The 18,952-nt window shown below is 42.4% G+C and overlaps 1 protein-coding gene and 1 pseudogene across 8 annotated transcripts in view; one reads left to right on the top strand and one right to left on the bottom strand.

Moving 5' to 3' along the window:
* Positions 1–18,952, top strand: part of ARID1B (AT-rich interaction domain 1B) — a 447,597-nt gene that overhangs the window by 76,813 nt on the left and 351,832 nt on the right. The window lies entirely within an intron of this gene.
* LOC122220525 lies at positions 6,821–12,448 on the bottom strand (annotated as a pseudogene).

Below are 18,952 nucleotides of genomic sequence, written 5' to 3' on the forward strand. Positions count from 1 at the left end.
CGTAGGGTTAAAGTAATAAATGTCATTGACACCTTGCTTTGTTTTGTTATTAAACACTAGTAAGGAATTTGGTGAATTGAGGAATAACATTATAGAATTTTCATTAAAAATAATTTTCAGGGGCACCTGGGTAGCTCAGTTGGTTGGGCTGTGGACTTCGGTTCAGGTCATGATCTCATGGTCCGTGAGTTTGAGCCCCGTGTCCGGCTCTGGGCTGACAGCTTGGGGCCTGGAGCCTGCTTCAGATTCTGTGTCTCCCTCGCTCTCTGCCCCTCTCCTGATCTCTCTCTCTCTCTCTCTCTCTCTTTCTCTCACTCACTCAAAAATAAACAAACATTAAAAAAAAAATAAAAAAATAAAAAAAACAATTTTCAGGTCATACCCTTCAGTCAGTCATAATGTGTGATCTTGTGCGAAGACTTAAAAATATTAAATAGCAGAATGTTAACTTATAGCAGCTTCTGCATATACACAGTTCCGAAGAGTCAAAATTTAAACACTGCTTTGTGTGAACTCTTAACTGTCTTTGTATGTTTTTCTGACCTGAGGAGCAGACAGTCACATTAATTTTTTCCTTCCTCTCTTACTACTTGATGGAAGGGGAAAGAGAAGAGAAAGACAAATATCTGTGGGTTAGGGAGGGGAGGTGTTCCGTTTTGTTTTGTTTTGTTAAAGCCTTTAAGGAGCGTGTAGATGGTAAGCCAATTGTAACAGTTCCTGTGGACCCCGAGGAAGGCAGGGAAGCCGTGTCATTGGCCCTGACACTGATGATTGAAGGACAATTGCTGGCTTTCTCTGGCGAATTAAAAATGCACGAGGGCACCTTTTTGACACCGGGTTTGCTGAAACGTCACTGCTGTCCTTTTTGTGACACTCCTGTGGCTGCTTCTGGCCAAAGTGTCACAACTCGAAGTATCCTTGCACGGCTGTCTTTGAGCAGGTGGTGCTGGACCAGTTCTAGCACATAGCTCCTCAGCACAGGGCTGCCGGTCCCCGGGAGAGAACGTTTTACCTACGTGCATCAAAGATCGTGTGCAAGGAAGGACCTGTGCCAGTCTACATTCCGCACTGTGCGTAACTACCGCCCTCCCACTTCGAAGCCTCACTTTTTCCGAAAATAGAGAAGGTGGGACACAGTGCTGGGAAATCTTGAGGGTGCTGGAGAAGTTTATGGTTAGATTGGAGACCCTCTGTTGCTGGCCAGTATGAGCTTCCGTATTGTTATCGTGGCAGCTCGGGTGATCCCGGGCCCTAGCATTCTTACTCAGGACGGAATTCTCAAGAGAAACCGCGTACGTAGTTTTCTCTCGGAGGAACGGTCTCTAACACGTAAGTGGCTTTTGTAAATTCATATTGTGGATTCCTTAGTTTGTAGGCCGGGAAATCCGTAGAAACAATCCCGTTTTTAATGTCTTTTATATTCGTAACTTCAAGGGGGTTAGGAGGCTGAACGAGCAGGGGCCGCTTCCAAATCTTGTCGCACGTGGTGTTTTTAATAAATTAGGTGCACACAACTACAAGTGTTTCTAGGAAACTGCTGAACGTCACATTTTGGGGGGAAGGAGGGGAATAAGTTCTATTCTCTCTCCACCCCCCCCCCCCCATCATAAAGTACTACTTGTCAGAGATTAAACACTTTCTGGAAATGCTTAATGCAGAAATTATAAAAGGCTAAAAATTCTCTGAAATCTCTCTTCAGAGATAGTAAGTATTTTGTATGTACTTCTAAATAAAGTTTTAAAACGGTATAATGTTACACATATCCTCCTTTAACTTGCTTTCCGCACTAAATGTATCTCAGACGTGTTCTTTTGTGTTTGCGCTGTCCCTATCTAGAGAATGTCGCACCGTATTCCTTTGTGTGGCTATATCGTCATTTATTTAACCAGATTTCCGACTGAGGGATATTTGGGCTGATGCCAGTATTTTACTGTGACATATGATGTTGCAAAGAGTGCTCTCTTACCGTGAATCCTTGTGAAAGTATTTCTTCAAGATAAATTTCCTAGAAGTGAAAGGGGAGGGTCAGAGGGTCAGGGTTTATTTTCCTGTAATAGGAGGAAGACATTCAAAACCCCAGAACTCAACTTTGCCTGGTTTTCTGCTTTTTAAAAAGTATCCTTTTACTGTATTAGCAAATATAAGACTCTAGGTAAACTGCAGTTTGGAGGGGTAGGGGGAGAATCTTTCAGGATTTGTTTTTGTTTGGCAATGGATGTTTTCATCATTTGACTTTCTCATTTGGTTTCTAATCTGCAGTTGAAAAGCTTTACCTGAAATAGGTTTTAAAATTTAAAACTTTTGCTTGTATTTTATAATAGCTGATTAATAAATGGAGAAATATGGTCTGTTTAGTGTGAACATTAGTTCCTTCCGTATGGTGATCTGTACTGTACCCTATAATGTTAGGAAACTTCTTTGAGTTTATTCTTTGCTTTTGAGTTCTTTTTGATGTTGTAGTCCAACAATAGCTAAATTAAAGTCTAGAAAGTGGACAGTGCCCATTGGTCAGTAATCTGGTGAACACTATTCTGTGTAAAGGGCTCCACAAAGTATGACTGAGTTTCTGACCCTAGGTAGTTGGGGATTTGATTGGCATTCTAAGTCGTAAGTGCCTGCAAGTGTGCAAAATCATGTGAGGTAGAGTAGGGTGAACGGAAGAACTGTTAACAATCCCTCACCCTAAACGTAAAGTCTAGTCGTTTTTAATAATCACAGAGTAGCTTCTCATTGTAATTAGTACAGTTCCTCAAATACATATTTAACACACCAGAACTTAAAGTATTTTTTTCTTCCTGAAAATTAAAGCTATACCTAATATTTTAGAATTTCTGCTGAGTAAAAACTGTTTGTTTTTTAAGTTTATGTCTTTGAGAGAGAGAGAGAGAGAGAGAGAGAGAGAGAGAGAGGGGCAGGGAGAGAGAATCCCAAGCAGGCTCCACACTTTTCAGCACAGAGTCCAGCGTGGAGCTTGATCCCCTGAACTGTGAGATCATGACCTGAGCCAAGATCAAAAGTCAGATGTTTAACCAACTGAGCCACCCAGGCGCCCCAAGTAGAAAGAATTGCATACTCACTGTTATTCATTTAAGGCACGTGTCCGTCCAGTAACTGGTTCTGCTGTGGTCATTACAACTGTTCTGTGGTTTTTTGTTTTGTTCCGTTTTATTTTTTGTTTGTTTGGTGTTTTTTTTTTTTTTTTGTAAGTGGTCTGGGGCTCAGAGGGCATATTTGAAAGAATGCCACTGACCTGGTTGAAGATGCTAAACTTATCCCTTCTTTAAAGCCACATTGAATTAAAAAATGGAAAAAAGGAAAATCGGCTTAATTTTTTTTTTTTTCTGACAGGAGAAATGATTGGTGTTTTCTGTAAAGTATCCAGATAATGTAACAAGTATAGACATAAAAACCCCTCCATAATCCTTCTACCCAGATATTAAAAACTGGCTAACAGGGTTTTGTATGAATCTCTAGAACTTTGCATACACATTTAACAAATTTTTATTAACAGCCCAGGGCACTGTTTAGCACACATTCTGTGTGGGTACGTTATTATTACCATGTTGCAATGCACGAGCTCTGGTTCCTTGAGTGTTCCTATTACGTACGGAAAGAATCAGATACTTGGCTTCTCTGTGTATACCAGAGCCCCCTCCAGCAGCAGGGACTGTTCCTCGGTCTTCAGAAGCCTGGAATGGGGACCCAGAACTTCTGACTTTGAAGAGGAAACATACACCCTCTTTGTTCTCCAAACACCATCCGACCATTAAGGGTTCGGCTCGTTCCTTGTTATTTTGCAGCTTCTGTTTTCTGGTTTGCTTTTGACGTTCCCATATTTAATTGTATACTTAAGAAGTAAAAATAAAGAGTGTATTTTTTAAAGAAGAGTGTTCTTTGGAAAGGATTTTTTTCTCTCTTTGCGACAGTGGATTAGACTTCTGAAGACTGTGGGTCTAGGTTATTGCAGGGTTTGCTTTCTGTAAGCTGGAACTGTCCAACTGTTATGCTATTTCCGACCTGGCCTGTCTTTCCCTTTCAGGCTCCAGAGATAATTTATAGCTGTAGGGTGTCAGGAGTGGGTTTGAATTGGGCCTGTACAATGTAACATGGAATTTTGCAAAGATTGTTAGTTGAAATTACTACTTCATTCGCATGACTAAGTGCAGTAAACTTCTTACCCAGTTAATTTATTTGAATATTTATCGATTGAGTCCTTCATGTAGAATACTGAAATAATGAAAAAGCCCAGCACATGTTCAGAGCTGATTTGTCTTTTCAGAAAATCCGAGGCTTAAATGTAGTTAGCTAAATGACTTTAGCCCGATTGGCAGGAAATGCTTCTTCTCTAGGTATTACAGAGGCGTTGTTACCTTGAATTGTTACCTTTAAGTTGGGTTAGTCTAGAAAAGGGACACTTCCAGTTGTGTAAATACTTGCTATTTACATATTTTCTTCCAAATTGGGGGAAGTTCTGTTTCTACTCTTTATCTCGGCATTAGCATGGAGGGACTTTTAGCATGGAGGGACTTTGAGTGAGAATGTTTTCTTTGTTCAATTTGCAGTAGCCTTCATAAATTTAGTTTGTTTTTTCTAATGTTTATTTATATTTGAGAGAGAGAGAGAGCAAGCGAGTGAGCACGCAAGTGGCGGAGTGGCAGAGAGAGGGGGAGACACAGAATCCGAAGCAGGATCCAGGCTCTGAGCTGTCAGCACAGAGCCGGACACGGGACTCGAACTCACAAACCGCGAAACCGTGACCTGAGCCAAAGTCTGACGCTTAACCGACTGAGCCACCCAGGCACCTCACATTTAGTTTGTGTCTGTGTTTAAGTCTGTCTTCACTTAAAAAATTTAGGAGCCAGTGATTGGACTTCATTGATACAATGTTTTTATTAAAATTAGGCCCCTAAGCCTATGGTTCTTTTCTAGCTAGAAGGATGTCATTTTTTTCTCTCTGAACCAAACATTGTACCAATAGCATTTGTTTTTCCAAAACTGACCACAAGGAAACATGTCAAGACTAAATCAGAATTACGCAGAAGGTTAAACTGTGATTTAATTATAACAATTGACTCTCTGGCTCTATTAATAGCTAATGACTTATATTTTCCTCTGCCTGTAAGCCATGCTTTACTGTGTTTTAGAGCTTTCAGATATAATCATTAGTGTTCCCAGAGACAAGACTTTCCTGGAGACTAGATTCTCGCTTTTCATTTATAGTTTAGTTTTTATACTCCCTGTTTCTTCCTCCCCCACGTAATTGGGAGAACAGAGGAAGAGAGGGTTACCAAACAGATTTAGGCTTGAAAACTGAAACGTTCCTTATGCCTTTCTGAGCTTGCTGAAAGATGCAGGAGGATCTTGTTACAATGCCGACAGGAGGGGTAATGCCTAGAAACGTTTAATGTTACTTTGAGGGATGTGCTGTATGCATCATTTGCACATAGGCAATCTGTTTGACTGATGGAGTAAGCAGGACCATGGCATAGGGTGGTACTTTATAATCTTCCAGAGCTCGAGGACTGGATTAGAGATTAGAACTTCAGAATTCCAGGTTTAGATCCTAACACATTGGAATTATAGCCCTTCAATCAGCCTGTATCCTAATGTGTTGTGAGACTAGATCAAAGTCTATATGAAGGTGATTTGAAATACTTTGATATATTCTTTAAGACGGTCTTGACGCTTCTTTCAGAGTCCCAACATCGTCCTAAGGATGACTTTTCTTTCCACTCAGGGCATGATAATGAGTCCTAATGGTGGATCCCAAAGTTGGTCATTTTGGGGCCTGCTGTTCCTTTCCAAGGAGGCCTTGGTTTTACCTTCAGGTCACCCTGTGGGTTGGGATAGGGTGCAGCTGGAGCCTGTTGGAAACCTGCTGCTTTCTTCTTCCACGGAGGCATTTTGTGGTAGGACAAAGGTCTGATTTCTTCTGACTTGCTAGGACAGTTGCTCTTGTCTTATCTTGTGTCGCCCTCATGACACAGGCACTTCTTGTTTGCTTTTGAGCTCTCAAGCTCAGTCTCAACCTGAGAGATGGTTCCTCCTTCTGTGAGATGAGTTTGGTATTTATTATTGCCTGCCTCCATAGGTTTTTATGAGGGTTAAATGAGGTGATAGTTGTAAAGAATTTACCAGTAGAACTCACTGGAAACCACCCCCACCCACATACACACATTTGTGTGTGTGTGTGTGTGTGTGTGTGTGTATGTGTGTGTGTGTGAAAATGTTATTATGAATGTTTTCACAAAACATACGGTTCTTCAGCGAGTTGTGAATTATGACATTAACAGTTTACTTTGTGAACCAGAGCTAGTTAGCTAACTAGTACCCCCTTTCCCACTTTCTTTTTTCTTTTCTTTTCTTTTCTTTTCTTTTCTTTTCTTTTCTTTCCTTTCCTTTCCTTTCCTTTCCTTTCCTCTCCTTTCTTTTCTTTCGTTAACAATTGAACATAATTGCCATGATGAGCTAGAATGAACTTGAAATGGCTATTTTCTTTGGGCTTGAGTGAGTGTTAATTTTTATTTGTGGATTTTCTGTGGAAATCCTTAACACCCATACCTGAGGCAGTTTAGAGACACTTTGGGGGGGGGGGGGAGGGAGGCAGGGGTTAGGGATGATGGGAGTAGCAGACCCTGCTGAAGTTTTGAGTGGTTCATTTTTTCAGGCCTATTAAGTAGCCTCTTCAGACCCAAGGCAGACGGTGTGGGTAGATCTCAGAATTGACAGAATTGTTTCAGGACTGAGGAAATCTAGACTATTCTATTCCCTGTGCTTTGGATCTTACTGATGTAAATGATTGAGGACTCAACTCCCCTCTCCACCCTCCAAATGATCCCATTAACGTAGAATTGGTTCAGACTCTGGAAATCAACTAACACGGTGTGATCTAGTTGTTGTGTTTGAGTGTGTTGGACGCAGATGAAACAGTGAAAGATTTGGGAAGGTTTTATGATATTGAGAGTTCATTTCTTTTGCGAAAATGTTACAGCACATTAACTGCCATAATTACCACAAATAATTAAAACAAAAACAGGATCATCAGAATAAATTAACAAAACGTGTTTGGTGGTAACATTGGCTTTTCTTTCTTTCATTGCTTTGTCCTGTTCACTTCCAGTTAGCTACTGGACACTTTTTTTGTCATGTTGTGCCATTTGACAAGGCTTTTATTGATAAACTACTAGCTCAGGGCTATTGGGAGTGGGATAGGTGCTTCTCCTATGGAATGGAACATGTGTGAAAGGTAAAATCCAAGCTATGATAACGTTTTCAGGGTCAGCTCACTTTAACATGAAGGGATAAATGAACATGGGTCAGGGAGATTAAAGAATAATATCTAGTTTTGGAAAGAATAATATCTAAATTATTATTCAGAATTAGCACTAAGCTTTCAGGAGGTGTGGATGGCACTTTAAAAAGTTAATAAGCAAATTGCTCTTTCATTTTCAAAAGCTGGGAATTTAAGCCTGAATTGACATTGAGAGTGAACTTCGGCGACAAAAATATTGCTATATACAAGTGCATACAGGTTTCCATTCTGTAGAATACAAGCTGTTTCATTTGTGGAACACGTATGTTAAAATAGAAGCGTGTGATTACGGTAAACAGTACACAGACCTGTTTCTTTTGTGCGTTTCACATGTTGTCCTGGTTTAACTGGTATTTATTTCACAAATGAGTAGTCACTTGGTTAAACTGTATGTTTATTTTTATTTTTAGTTCTCTGTTTTGACAACATATCACCTATTGTAGGCAGTGTTTCTGATAAAAGTTGTAAAATAATCATTTTATAATTCCTATTAAGGTGAAATGTTAATAATCAAGTCAAGCACTAAGTTAGCTATATGAGTATTGGTTAAAACCATGAAACCTTAAGTTCATCAAAAGAGTCTATCCTTTCAAATGGAGCCCTAAATCTGATATGTGAGTGTGCATGAGTGTATTTATCTGTTTGAAATCCGACAGTTGGAAATGGGAATATATAATCCATTGATTTATATCTGAGCAGTTGGCTTTGGAATATAGGAACCAGCTGGCTACTCTCTCTTGGATCCTTAGAGATGCTATGATATTTTTATAAACAAGACAATTTGTGAAAATAATATGAAAATAAAGACTACAATGGTTTTCTTACCAGATTTATAGGGAAAAAATTTGGTTATGTAATCTGTGTTCATATATTGTGATTGTAACTGTGGCCATGTAGACTGATTACAGATAGTGAGTAAGATAGTGGGTCTGGGGTCTTTCTAGAGCTTAGTCTCTTTGTTGGCTTATTATGAGGATTAATCGTGTTCATATGTATTGACCTCCTAGAACAGTGCCCGGCACAGAGCAAACACTCAGCTTATGTTGCTTAATGTTAACCTAAATGAATTTATTGCAGATTCCACATGGAAAGATGTGTGTATGCTTACACATGTACATTCAGGTATGTGAATGTTTAGAACACATCATATATGTGTATATGATGATCATATGATCTACACTTTTCAGGACACACTAAATGACAGTATAAACACCACACCCCACTGTGTGCCACATGCCTGTTTTAGTATTTTGCATATATTAACTCATTCAACCTCACAGCGGTTCCTTGAGGTATATACTGCTATCTCATTATACACAGATGATGAAACTAAGGCACAGAGAGATTAAGTAACATTGCCCAGTACTCGCAGTGAATAAGGTGGAATTGAATTCAGTTAGTGCTGCTTCAGACTCTTGGCCACTTTGTCAAGCCATCTCCCCAGCATTACACGTTGGGTCCTGTTCTTAAGACGATGCTCCTGGTTGGCTTTCTTATAGCCATATATATAGGCCATTTATTGCATTGTAGGTGTGTGTATATGTGTATATTCTCATGATGTCAAGCAAATGATGTCAGCTTTTAAAATGCTTAGATCTAGGGACCCCTATTGCTTAAAAAAACTCATTGGTTTGTTTCATAAAATGTGTCAGTCATATTTTGTTGAAACTGTAGCATAAAATGTAAGGGGAAGAAACTTGGGGGGGGGATTAGAAAAAAATGATTGATGCAGTTATCTAAACTGAATAGCCAAGAGATAGAAATTTGGGGTCTCTGACTTCTAATTTACTCCAAAGTTGTAATGGCCCAGAAAAGCCAATGGTTGAATCTGTGGGAGTCCTGCGGAGGGCCACTGTGATGGAGGGAAACTTCTGTTTCCTGCCCTGGGCTTGCTTGAAGTATGAGAACAGCTAGAAGGTCGCCTTAGTAAGATTAGTGCCATTTGCTAAGGGCTTTTACATCTGTAATCTCACTTGAACCTCGTCACAGGCCTGCTGCATAGTGCTGGGGGTATTCCCGTTTTCCAGATGAGGAGGTTGAGGTGTAGGTTAAGTAACATTCCCAAGGTTATACAGTTCCGAAGTGTCAAAAGCTGAACCTGGGTTTTCTGACCACAAACCCAGCTGCTCTCTTTCCATCCCCCACGATTTCAGGAGTGTTTAGAACCCTACTCTCCTCCCCATGTAGAGGCAGTATGTAACTCCTGGGAAGCTTAAATGCCAGGCATAAGCCACTTGAAATTAAAGGACAGGTGGCCCAGTGGGTAGAAGCAGAGGCCCTGGTGTGGCCTTGGCCTGGGTCCAAACTTCTGGTGTGGGGGTTCCGCCAGGCCCTCCTGCTCACGAGCGTTGTTACTTGTTTGCCTCCCTAGGCTGTCGTGCGAAGGAGGGCTTTTTTCCTGAACTTTCTCTTTGAACTGGAAATTCAAGGTGGAGCTAGAGTTGGGAGAGGGGCCCTAACAAAGGTGCTGGTCACCTGTTCTGGAACTGCTTTCGTTTTCTTTCTTAGTGTGGTTTGAAGAGAAGAAGAGGCAGAGAGCTTTCTGTCCCTTAACCAGTACAGGAGTCAGTCTTGCATTTGTAATGAAAATGAATAAAAAATGTGTAATTTATTTCTTTTCTGTTATCCTTTAAACTTTTGGCCTTACACCTGATGTGCCATCATGCTGGACAGCAGTACTGGTATTGATGCCAATGGCATTGTCTTGGTTTTTGGCCATGACGAGACTGAGAGCAGGGAAGAGTGAGTAAGCCTTGTTTAGTGGCTTATATAATATTTAGATTTGACTTTCGGGTGCCCCCCCCACCTTAAACATTCCAGTATTTACTGGCATACTATAGTGCAAATGTGAAAAGGAAACTGTTAAAAATTTATTTTGTAATTTATACACCAGCATTTTTTATATGGAACTGTGCGTATGGCAGCTTTTCCGTTTGTGTGAACCGATTCTAAAGCTTTTCTAGATTAAAAACTGTAGGTTGCAAAACATGTGGGTTCCCCCCCCCCCCCCCCTTCCCCTTTGCAGTTACTTCTTTATCACTGAGTTGTCCTTCCAAGCCTGGTCTAAATGTGCTTGAAAATTACCATCTGCTCCCTGCAGTTTGGAGAGGGCACGGCAAGACTAAGGTGGAAAGCTGTCACTTCGAATATTTTCATTCAAACTTTCACACCCTTCTTGTCTAGTTACATAACTGCATACAGCAGGACTGGTTTCAGCCATTTGGTCTTATCCTGATTTTTAAAGGGGGGGCATAGGGAGAGATTGTTTAATTTTAAGAGCTGGGGCACAGTACTGCTGCAAATTTGAGAATCTGATAAACCGTGAAAGCATTCAGCATTTAACCTTCCTGCTCATTAAGTCTCTAGCCACGTCTATGGCATAAGTGAGATGAATGAATAAAAACACTCATACTTATGGATCCATTTTCTTATGCAGAATTTGCTTTTTTACAAGTTTTTAATGCTATATTCACAAATTTCATTTTCTGAAGTTGGTATAGCATAGATTTAATGATTTAATAGTTCTTTATAATCTTATTTGATGTTCAAAATTTATTATAGATCATATCGGAAGGATTTTGGATTGCTTGTGCAATTTATATTTTTTCTGTCCTTTTTTTTTTTTTAACAGTCTTGAAGTCTTTTATTTTTTTTACATTTATCATGCCATGAATTCATAGGGAATGGGTTCCAACAGCTCAGGCTCCTTTCCAGTGGTTCTCACAAAGTGTGCTTCTCTGGGTGGGGCAGGCTGGCGCTTCGGTTGAACCCAAGTACCTTTCTCCTTGGCTTCCTTCTTTTCTGATCACTTTCCTTCACACGCTTCAGGAAGCTATCTCAGCTCTTGGAGTGCTTAATGTGCTCAATACGTACATTAGTTCTCTAAGCAAGAATCCTGCCCTTCACTTGTTTGTTTACGACAATGCCAATAGCATGATGGGTAACACTGTAGACTCTTCCTGTTTTGCCACGGTGACATTTGTGGGGCATTCCTTTTTGAAAAGTGCCCATTCCCTTGATGTCCACAATATCACCTTTCTTGTAGATTCGCATGTATGTTGCCAAAGGAACAACTCCATGTTTTCTAAAAGGCCCAGAGAACATATAGCGAGTACCTCTCCTCTTTCCCTTTGTGTTGGTCATTTTGGCGAATTACTGGAAGATGGCGGTTCCGGCCGAAAGGAAGCGTAATTTATATTTTTAATGTCCCTCCTTTTTTAATCTCAAAAATTGATCTATTTTGGTTTTGATTGGAATGAACAGCCACAGTAGGATTTGGAGATGAAACATGATGGAAGCCTGTTAGTGTAAACTGCCAATAATTTCTAATAGTCAGGAACAAGAAGACCATTAGAAAATGGGACTTATGCCAAGAAAAAGGTAGTAAGATCAAATGATAGTCTTCCTGTAGTCCACGGCTGTAAACTTTGATTTTCCTTCAAGTTCATTATCTACCGTCCATCCCAAGCTGAAGACCATAGTTTCTACCCTTTTATTTACTTGGGGATGACTGTAAGAGAAGTAAAGAATTTCAGTCTTCAGTTGGAAAAATTCTGATTCTGACTTCCATTTAATAGAGTATTTAGTAATTCCCACCAAAGATGGTTAGTTAACTTGTCAGTGACTGATTTTTTGAGGAACAGCATTCTCTGCTTTTTATAATTAAAACAGTGGGCTGAAAGCAGATATTTTCTCTTTCTCTCTCTCTTTGGTATTTCCTAGCCTGTGATAGTCTGTCTCTTGAGGAAAAAGCGTTGTCTGTCTGAGCGCCCTGTCTGTGCCAGGGTATTTGCCTGTGGTACAGCCACATTTTATAATTTCTCTAATGTCACAAAAACTTGCTTTGGAAAAAAGACGTATGTTCTAGGCCTCTGAGAACAAATGGAGAGCCAGAGAGCAGCTGTGTCAATAATCTTACATGGTGTGGTCATGAGTGTGATAGAGGTTTATATATAGAAGAGCGGGGGGATACAGGGATTTTATGGAGGCTGAAGTGGGTAGGCCTGACAGGAAGGTAGGTCACATTTAAACTGACTTTTAGTGAGAGAATAATAGGAGCGTGTGTTGCGTGTGCGCGAGCCTATCATACTCTTTTTTTTTTTTTAAAGTTTATTTATGTATTTGATATAGAGAGAGAACGAGCAGGAGAGGAGCAGAGAGGGGGGGGAGAAAGAGAAAATCGCGAGCAGGCTCCGCACTGTCAGCGTGGAGCCCGTGTGGGGCTCGAACTCCCGAACCCTCGAGGTCATGACCTGAACTGAAATCAAGTGTCGGACGCTTCACCGACCGAGCCACCCAGACACCCCTGTGTGGGTCACACTCTCCACAGTGGAAACAGTATATCTGGTGTTTTATGATCCTAAACTTATATGCCGTGTTGAAGAGCAGCATGATTCTCCTAGGGCTAAAGACGTTGGAGAAGGTGGTACAAGTTTGGATTGGGAAGGAAGAGGAGAGAAAGATGGTGAATGGGAATGGTCTTATGTACCGTCCCAAGGAATTTGAACTTCACCCTGTCTAAATAGGAGCTCTTTGTGGGGCACCTGGGTGTCTCAGCCTGTTGAGCGTCTAGCTCTTGATTTCGGCTCAGGTCGTGATCCCGGGGTCGTGGGATCCAGCCCCGCGTCGGGCTCCACACTGAGCATGGAGCCTGCTTGAGATTCTCTCTCTCTGCCCCTCTCTGCTGCATGCGCACTCTCTCTCTTGCTCTCTGTCTCAATTTAAAATAAATAAGAGCGCTTTCTGTTATTGTGGGAAGTTTTAAGCTGGGAAGGAATGAGGAGATCTGTATGTCAGAAGGAGACCCGTAGGTCAGAAGATGCGGAAAGTGGAAGAAGGGGGAACGATAAGTGCGACCCTACTAGAGCTGGAGGGGTAGCGCTTGGTCCAGGGTGCGTTCAATAGGTTGAATACACGGATCTTAGTTACCAGATTCAGGCAAGGCAAGGGAGGGCCTTGGGGCACCTGGTGAGATGTCAGTACAGAGATGCAGGAATCCAGGAGGGGCAGCAGATCTGAGAGAAGGTAGTGACTTTGGTTTTATGGTGGGAGCCTGCAGGAAGCGGAAGTGGTCAATGGGCAGGTGGAAAGAGGGTCAGGGGAGTTGTGGATGCTGAGAGAGAAATGTGAGGTTCCGTTCTGGGGTTACTGTGTGGCTCAGTGGTTCTAGTCCTGGCATCTCTTCAGAATCAATTGGGAAACTTTAACATAAAGTGTACATGGTGAGCCCATCCCCAGCAGGTTTATTTTACTTTGTCTTGGGTGGGTCCTTGACCCTGTGTAACCTGGGTTGAGAATCTCGATGGTGGGTTTATAGTAGAAGCCCCAGGAAAGGATGTGCGTTGCCTAAGGAGAATAAAAGAGGGGGGACGGACCTTGTTACCCAGCTACTTAAGGGGTGAATGGCAAAACAGGAGATAGTGAGCAAGCCTGGCACAGAAGGCAGAGCAATGGGACGAACACCGGGGAGAGTTGTGCCGTGAGAGAGATGGGGGTGGGGCCGGTACAGAGGAGTGTAGATGGCCAGCGACGTCCAGTGCCGTGGAAGGGTCAAGAAGAAAGAAGGATTAAGAAGTGGCCAGAGGTTTTTTTGGTTTTTTTGGCTGTGATTTGATAGAGCTAGATCGCAGGGGTTTGAGGAGTGAACGAAGAAAGGCAAGGAGGCGGTGAATGTAGACTGTTCGTTGAGTCTGCACGTCTTGTCCCGTGAGGTCCTGGTTGCTTCTGCGTTGTCGAATGCCTGCTCTGTGCCCACCTGGGTGCTGGGGCCCAGCAGTTTCAGTTTTGACTAAGCTACTTCCTTACCCCGGGAGGTTTATGGTCTTGTGAGGAGGCAGGTGAAGAGGGGACGACTTAGTTCGAGATGATGCGTTGAGTTTCATAAGATGAATAAGTCACTTGAAAGGTGGGCCTTGTGTCTCAAAAGGTGGGCCTTGTGTCTCAGGTGGAAAGGGTAGCACCAGGGGGCAGGGTCGGGGGGCCAGGCAGTCTTGCTTCTTAGAGGGACCTGCCCTTAGTTGCATGCGAGTAGCTCACTCGAGGTGGTACTGGAAGATGGGCTTGGGTCCCAGAGAACTCCGAATGCCAAGCTGGGAGGCCTGACTTGATCCTGTAAGCAATATGGAGCCTTTCTAGTTCAAGGGGGGAGCAGGGGTGAACCTTGAAATTAGCATTTTAGGTCGATCATTTTCTGCCCACTGCCCGATGAGGAAGAAGGACTGAAATGGAGAGAACCTGGAGATGGGGAACAACCTGTTCCGAGCAGAGTAAAGTAGGACCCCGGTGGATTTGTACGGTAGGGACAATAAGGGGTGAGACTGAATGTTTGTGTCCCCACAAAATTCGTATGTTGGATCCTAAACCGCAGTGTGGTGGTATTAGGAGGAGGGGTCTTGGGGTGTGGTCCTGAGGACACAGCCCTCGCGAATGGGATTAGTGTTCTGTAGAGCTGCCCAGAGAGCTCCCTGGCCCCTTCTACCATGTGAGGACACCATGAGAAGGTGGCTGCCTATGAACCAGACACTGAATCTGCTGGTGGTGACTTGATTTTGGACTTTCCAGCCTCCAAAACTGTGAGAAATAAATTTCTGTTGTTTATAAGCCACTGGATTTATGATAATTCTGTTATAGTCTGAAGGGGCCGAGACAGGTTGCTGTAAATCTGTGTAGAAGGGAGACCGGGCGGGAGGCACAGAGGCTGATCGTATTGGGGTAAGAAGGTGCAGGGTGCTAGGGGACGAGTGTCGGATGACTCCACATTCCTGCTTTGGTCGGAAGAGAAGAGTTTGGCTCCAAGCCAAGAGCCTGAATACAAAAGGAGAGGCAAATTTTGTGGGTGATGGTGATGACTGATGATGGATTTGAGTTTGGAAATATTGAGTTTGACTCGGTTGCAGTTAGTTGTGTATCAGAGGATAGTGGAGAGAGTATTTTGTATCCTTTTTTCCCTTTAAGAATCTTAAAGAAACGGATCCGCTCCGTTCTCATAAACCTCCCTGTGAGATAGATACAGGGTAGTCGTTTTCTTTATTTTACAGATGGGGGAGCTGAAGCAACTAAAATACTAAGTGACTTCCCAAAAGCGTGAACAGCAAATGGAACGTAGGTTAATGAATACCCACCCCAGTTCTGTATTCGTATAGTGTGGACAGTTCTGTGTGCATATAGTAATTGCCAAAAATGTGTTTTCAGTTGTTGAATGGATGACAAGTGAACTGTCGTGACCTCTGTGATGCTGCACACAGCTCCTGGGCGTTTTGGTTGGGCACGGCACCTCTCTGAGCCTCCGGTTCTTCATCTGCAAAATTGGGTGCGTGGGGCCTGCAGAAGGGAGAAGAAAGAGACCCTTCCTGGTTTGAACATTCCGTGTTTCTAGACTTTCAGTGCCATCATCTTGAGATTGTTCTCTAAAGTAACTAAAAAATAACGTGCAACCCCTAACAGGTGATTTATCTTCTACCCTTTTTTTCTTCAAGTAGAGAATGGAAAAATTATGTCTGTAGAACACAGTGAGCTAGAAATGGCTTGTGAGAACTAGTTCTGTATTTTCTTAAAATTAATCTTCTCCCTCATAGCAAAGCCTCATGTACTTAAAGTAATTGAATGGGCTGCAGGGTATACTGGGAATTGTAGTTTTCCACTTCTTTGTGTTCTGAAGATTAATAATCTTGCAACCCTCTGAGGGAGATAAGGAGAGGACGCTCTCTGACAAATTGTTATCTTGTCTTTCAGAAGTGTGCTTTGAGCAGTGAATATACCCTCAATGCCTCCCTTGGGCTTTTAGCTCGATTCTAAGTAATGGTAATATATAAAGTATGGCTTTAAAAATTTTTTTTGGCTTATGATACTGTACTTTTCTAGTGGTGTCTTTAATCTTTTCTTTTGGCCTAGTTTTAAGAAAGTTTTTATTTGTATCAAGGTTACAGATGTAAATGGTTTACGAAGACCGTGGTTTTACAAGATCTACTGTAGAAAAACAGTAGTCACCACCCTCCTTCCCCCATTTCACTTCCCCAGAGGCAACCACTTTGAACTCTTTTAGTTAGCGGATTTTTCGAGGATGCCTCCATATTTTTCAATAACGCTTACTTGTGTTGCTGCCTTCAGTTTCTCACTCTGTCCTCATCATAGCATGGATCCTTCATGCCCGCTCGTTCTCCCTGTATAGCTTTTTCGTGACTTTGGTTTGCTCACTGTTGTATTGACATTATTGAGACTGGGGAAACTTACTCAGAAATGAGCCATATAGTAAACTTTTCTCCTTTCCTGCTCAGCTCTTTTTTTTTTTTCTGAGTTGAGAGTTGGTTTTTGCTTACTTTTCTACATGTACTTACCACTCACTCCACTTAGGGTTTTTAATTAGTTACAACCGCCCGCCTTTTGTTGTAAGATGTTCAGTTCCAACAGGTACGTTATCAGTTTCATCTTGCAGAGGCGTCTCTGGTGGGTTCTCTGGCTGGCTGGGCCCTCCCTGGGTTACCTCTGTGTCAAGTGCACACTTCCGGGGATCTCCCCTTACTTACTTTCATCTTGGAATTTCCTTCCACCTCTCTTCCTGTGTTGCATCTCTGGTTTCCTGGATTCTGTGTGTTTCTTCTTTTGGTGCAGCCCATCCTCCAGTAGCTTTCTCAGGAATGTTGTGGGGAAGTAAGATGTTCAGATCTTGCATGTCTGAAGATGTCTTCATTTTACCCTCATACGTGACTTACCGCTTGACTGGGAATAGGGGTTTGGAAATGATTTTCCTTTAGAATTTGGAAGCAGTTGCTTGACTGTCATTTAGCCCCTGGTGTTGCCGTTAGGAGACCTGAAGGAAGCTGTTCGTCTTGCTTCCTGGTTCTTTGCGTGGGGCCTTTCTAGATGCTGCCTGTCCATACTCCCTGACCGATGTAGCACCTCCTTTTCCCCAGTGGCCTTCAGTTTCACCTAGATCCCTTTTTACCCACTGCCCTGTGTACTCTTTCAGCCTTGGGGTCATGTCTCGAATTACTTCTTTTATCTCCCTTACTCCTTAATTTTCCCTCTTCTCTCATTCTAGGACTTTTGTCACCTGATACTGGACTTACCAGACTTCTAACTGATCTTTTCTACTATTTTGTATGTCATTGTCTTTTTCTTCCCGGTTCTGGAAGGGTTCCTTGTGCTATTGCATTTTTAATTTGCAAGGCTCTTTCTAGGCCTCTCCGGGCCCCTCCCCCACCCCTGCCCTCCTTCCTCCCTGCTTCTCCTCCCTCTTTTTTCCTTTTCTTAGTTCTTTTTTATTTTGTTTTAATAGAATCCTATTCTTGTTTCACGATTATTTTTTATATTATGGAGATGTTAATGATTGTAGTGTGTTTTGCATCATTTCATTGCCTTCTAATTTGCCTCTCCCCCCCCCCCCCCCCCCCCCCCCCAGCCTCCCGGTTTCTTTTAGTCTCTGTTTTCCTGTTGAAGGCTTTCCTCAGCTACCAATGATTCTTGCTTGTCCAAATGCCACAGGAGGGCTTGCTGACCATAAGATCTACTGGTGAGGTACCTGGGTGGGCTGTTTAGGGGAATTTAGGACGCCCCCACTCCTATTCCAGTATATATTTAGAGTTTTCCTGTTGGACTGGCCTCAGATTGACCATGGGAAGAGGGCAGTTGGTAGGGTTGTATGAAGGTGTCTCCGTATTCAGTAGTTATTGATCAACCACAGCACTCCTATAGCAGTGGTTCTGCAGAACCGCTGTGTTTCCCCTCGTCTGGGAATGAATCTCTGGGTTTCTGCCAGGTTGAGGGAGATGCTGAGCTTAGTGGGAGAGACACCCCACCCCCACCTCCCCAGCAACCCACTCTGTGCCCAGAGGTATCTGGTACCACCGATTTCCGAGCCTTTCGAAGATTCTCCCTCATCAACTGTGTTGGCTGAGTTAGTTCCTAATTGTCCATCTGTTTCTTGCATCCAAAATTTTGTTGCCGTTGTTCCTGTTCTTGTGGGAAGCAAACAAACAAACAAAATGAATGAAAAGGCAAACCGTACTGTCATTTTTGTTTGGGGGAGGGAATGATAACTAGATGTAAGTGTTGAATCTGCGATGTTTATCCAGCGTCTTTCTAGGTTATAAATAGTACATTTACATTTGTGGGTCTGACCTGTGTGTGCTACTTTATAAATTCCTTTGTAATTTATGTGACTATGTACTTAACTGTGAGTTACAGTCTGTCCAATACATAAACAGAATTGTCACAGACATTAAAATGTAATTAACAGCTCAAGAACTGTCTACACTCTGTGATCTCTTTTGAGTGGCTTATACTGTTCACAAGTTGAAAACGTGGTTGATTTTGCAAGCATCATGGAAATTATTTCATTTAAATGTGCCTTAGTGCATCTTATTTTCTGTATAGACATCTGAAAATGACTTGTGACCACAGTCTTTCCCTGTACATGAATACCCCGTGCAGCATGGCTTAGTGCAGTGCTGACTTGTTAAAATGGTATTTGTTTCAGAAATTTTATTTCCTGTTGAAGACACGTATGTACACACGCCAGTGTGGGTGCGTGCACATACGAATAATCCGTCATGGCACTCTTGCCGTGTCTTCCGTGCTTCAAGGGTATGGCATGCTCTCGGCCTGGGAGTGGGAGCGTGTCAGGCCGCATTCTCAGCCAGCAGG

This window comes from Panthera leo, chromosome B2 (assembly GCF_018350215.1).
Source record: "Panthera leo isolate Ple1 chromosome B2, P.leo_Ple1_pat1.1, whole genome shotgun sequence".
NCBI classification, from domain to species: domain Eukaryota; kingdom Metazoa; phylum Chordata; class Mammalia; order Carnivora; family Felidae; genus Panthera; species Panthera leo.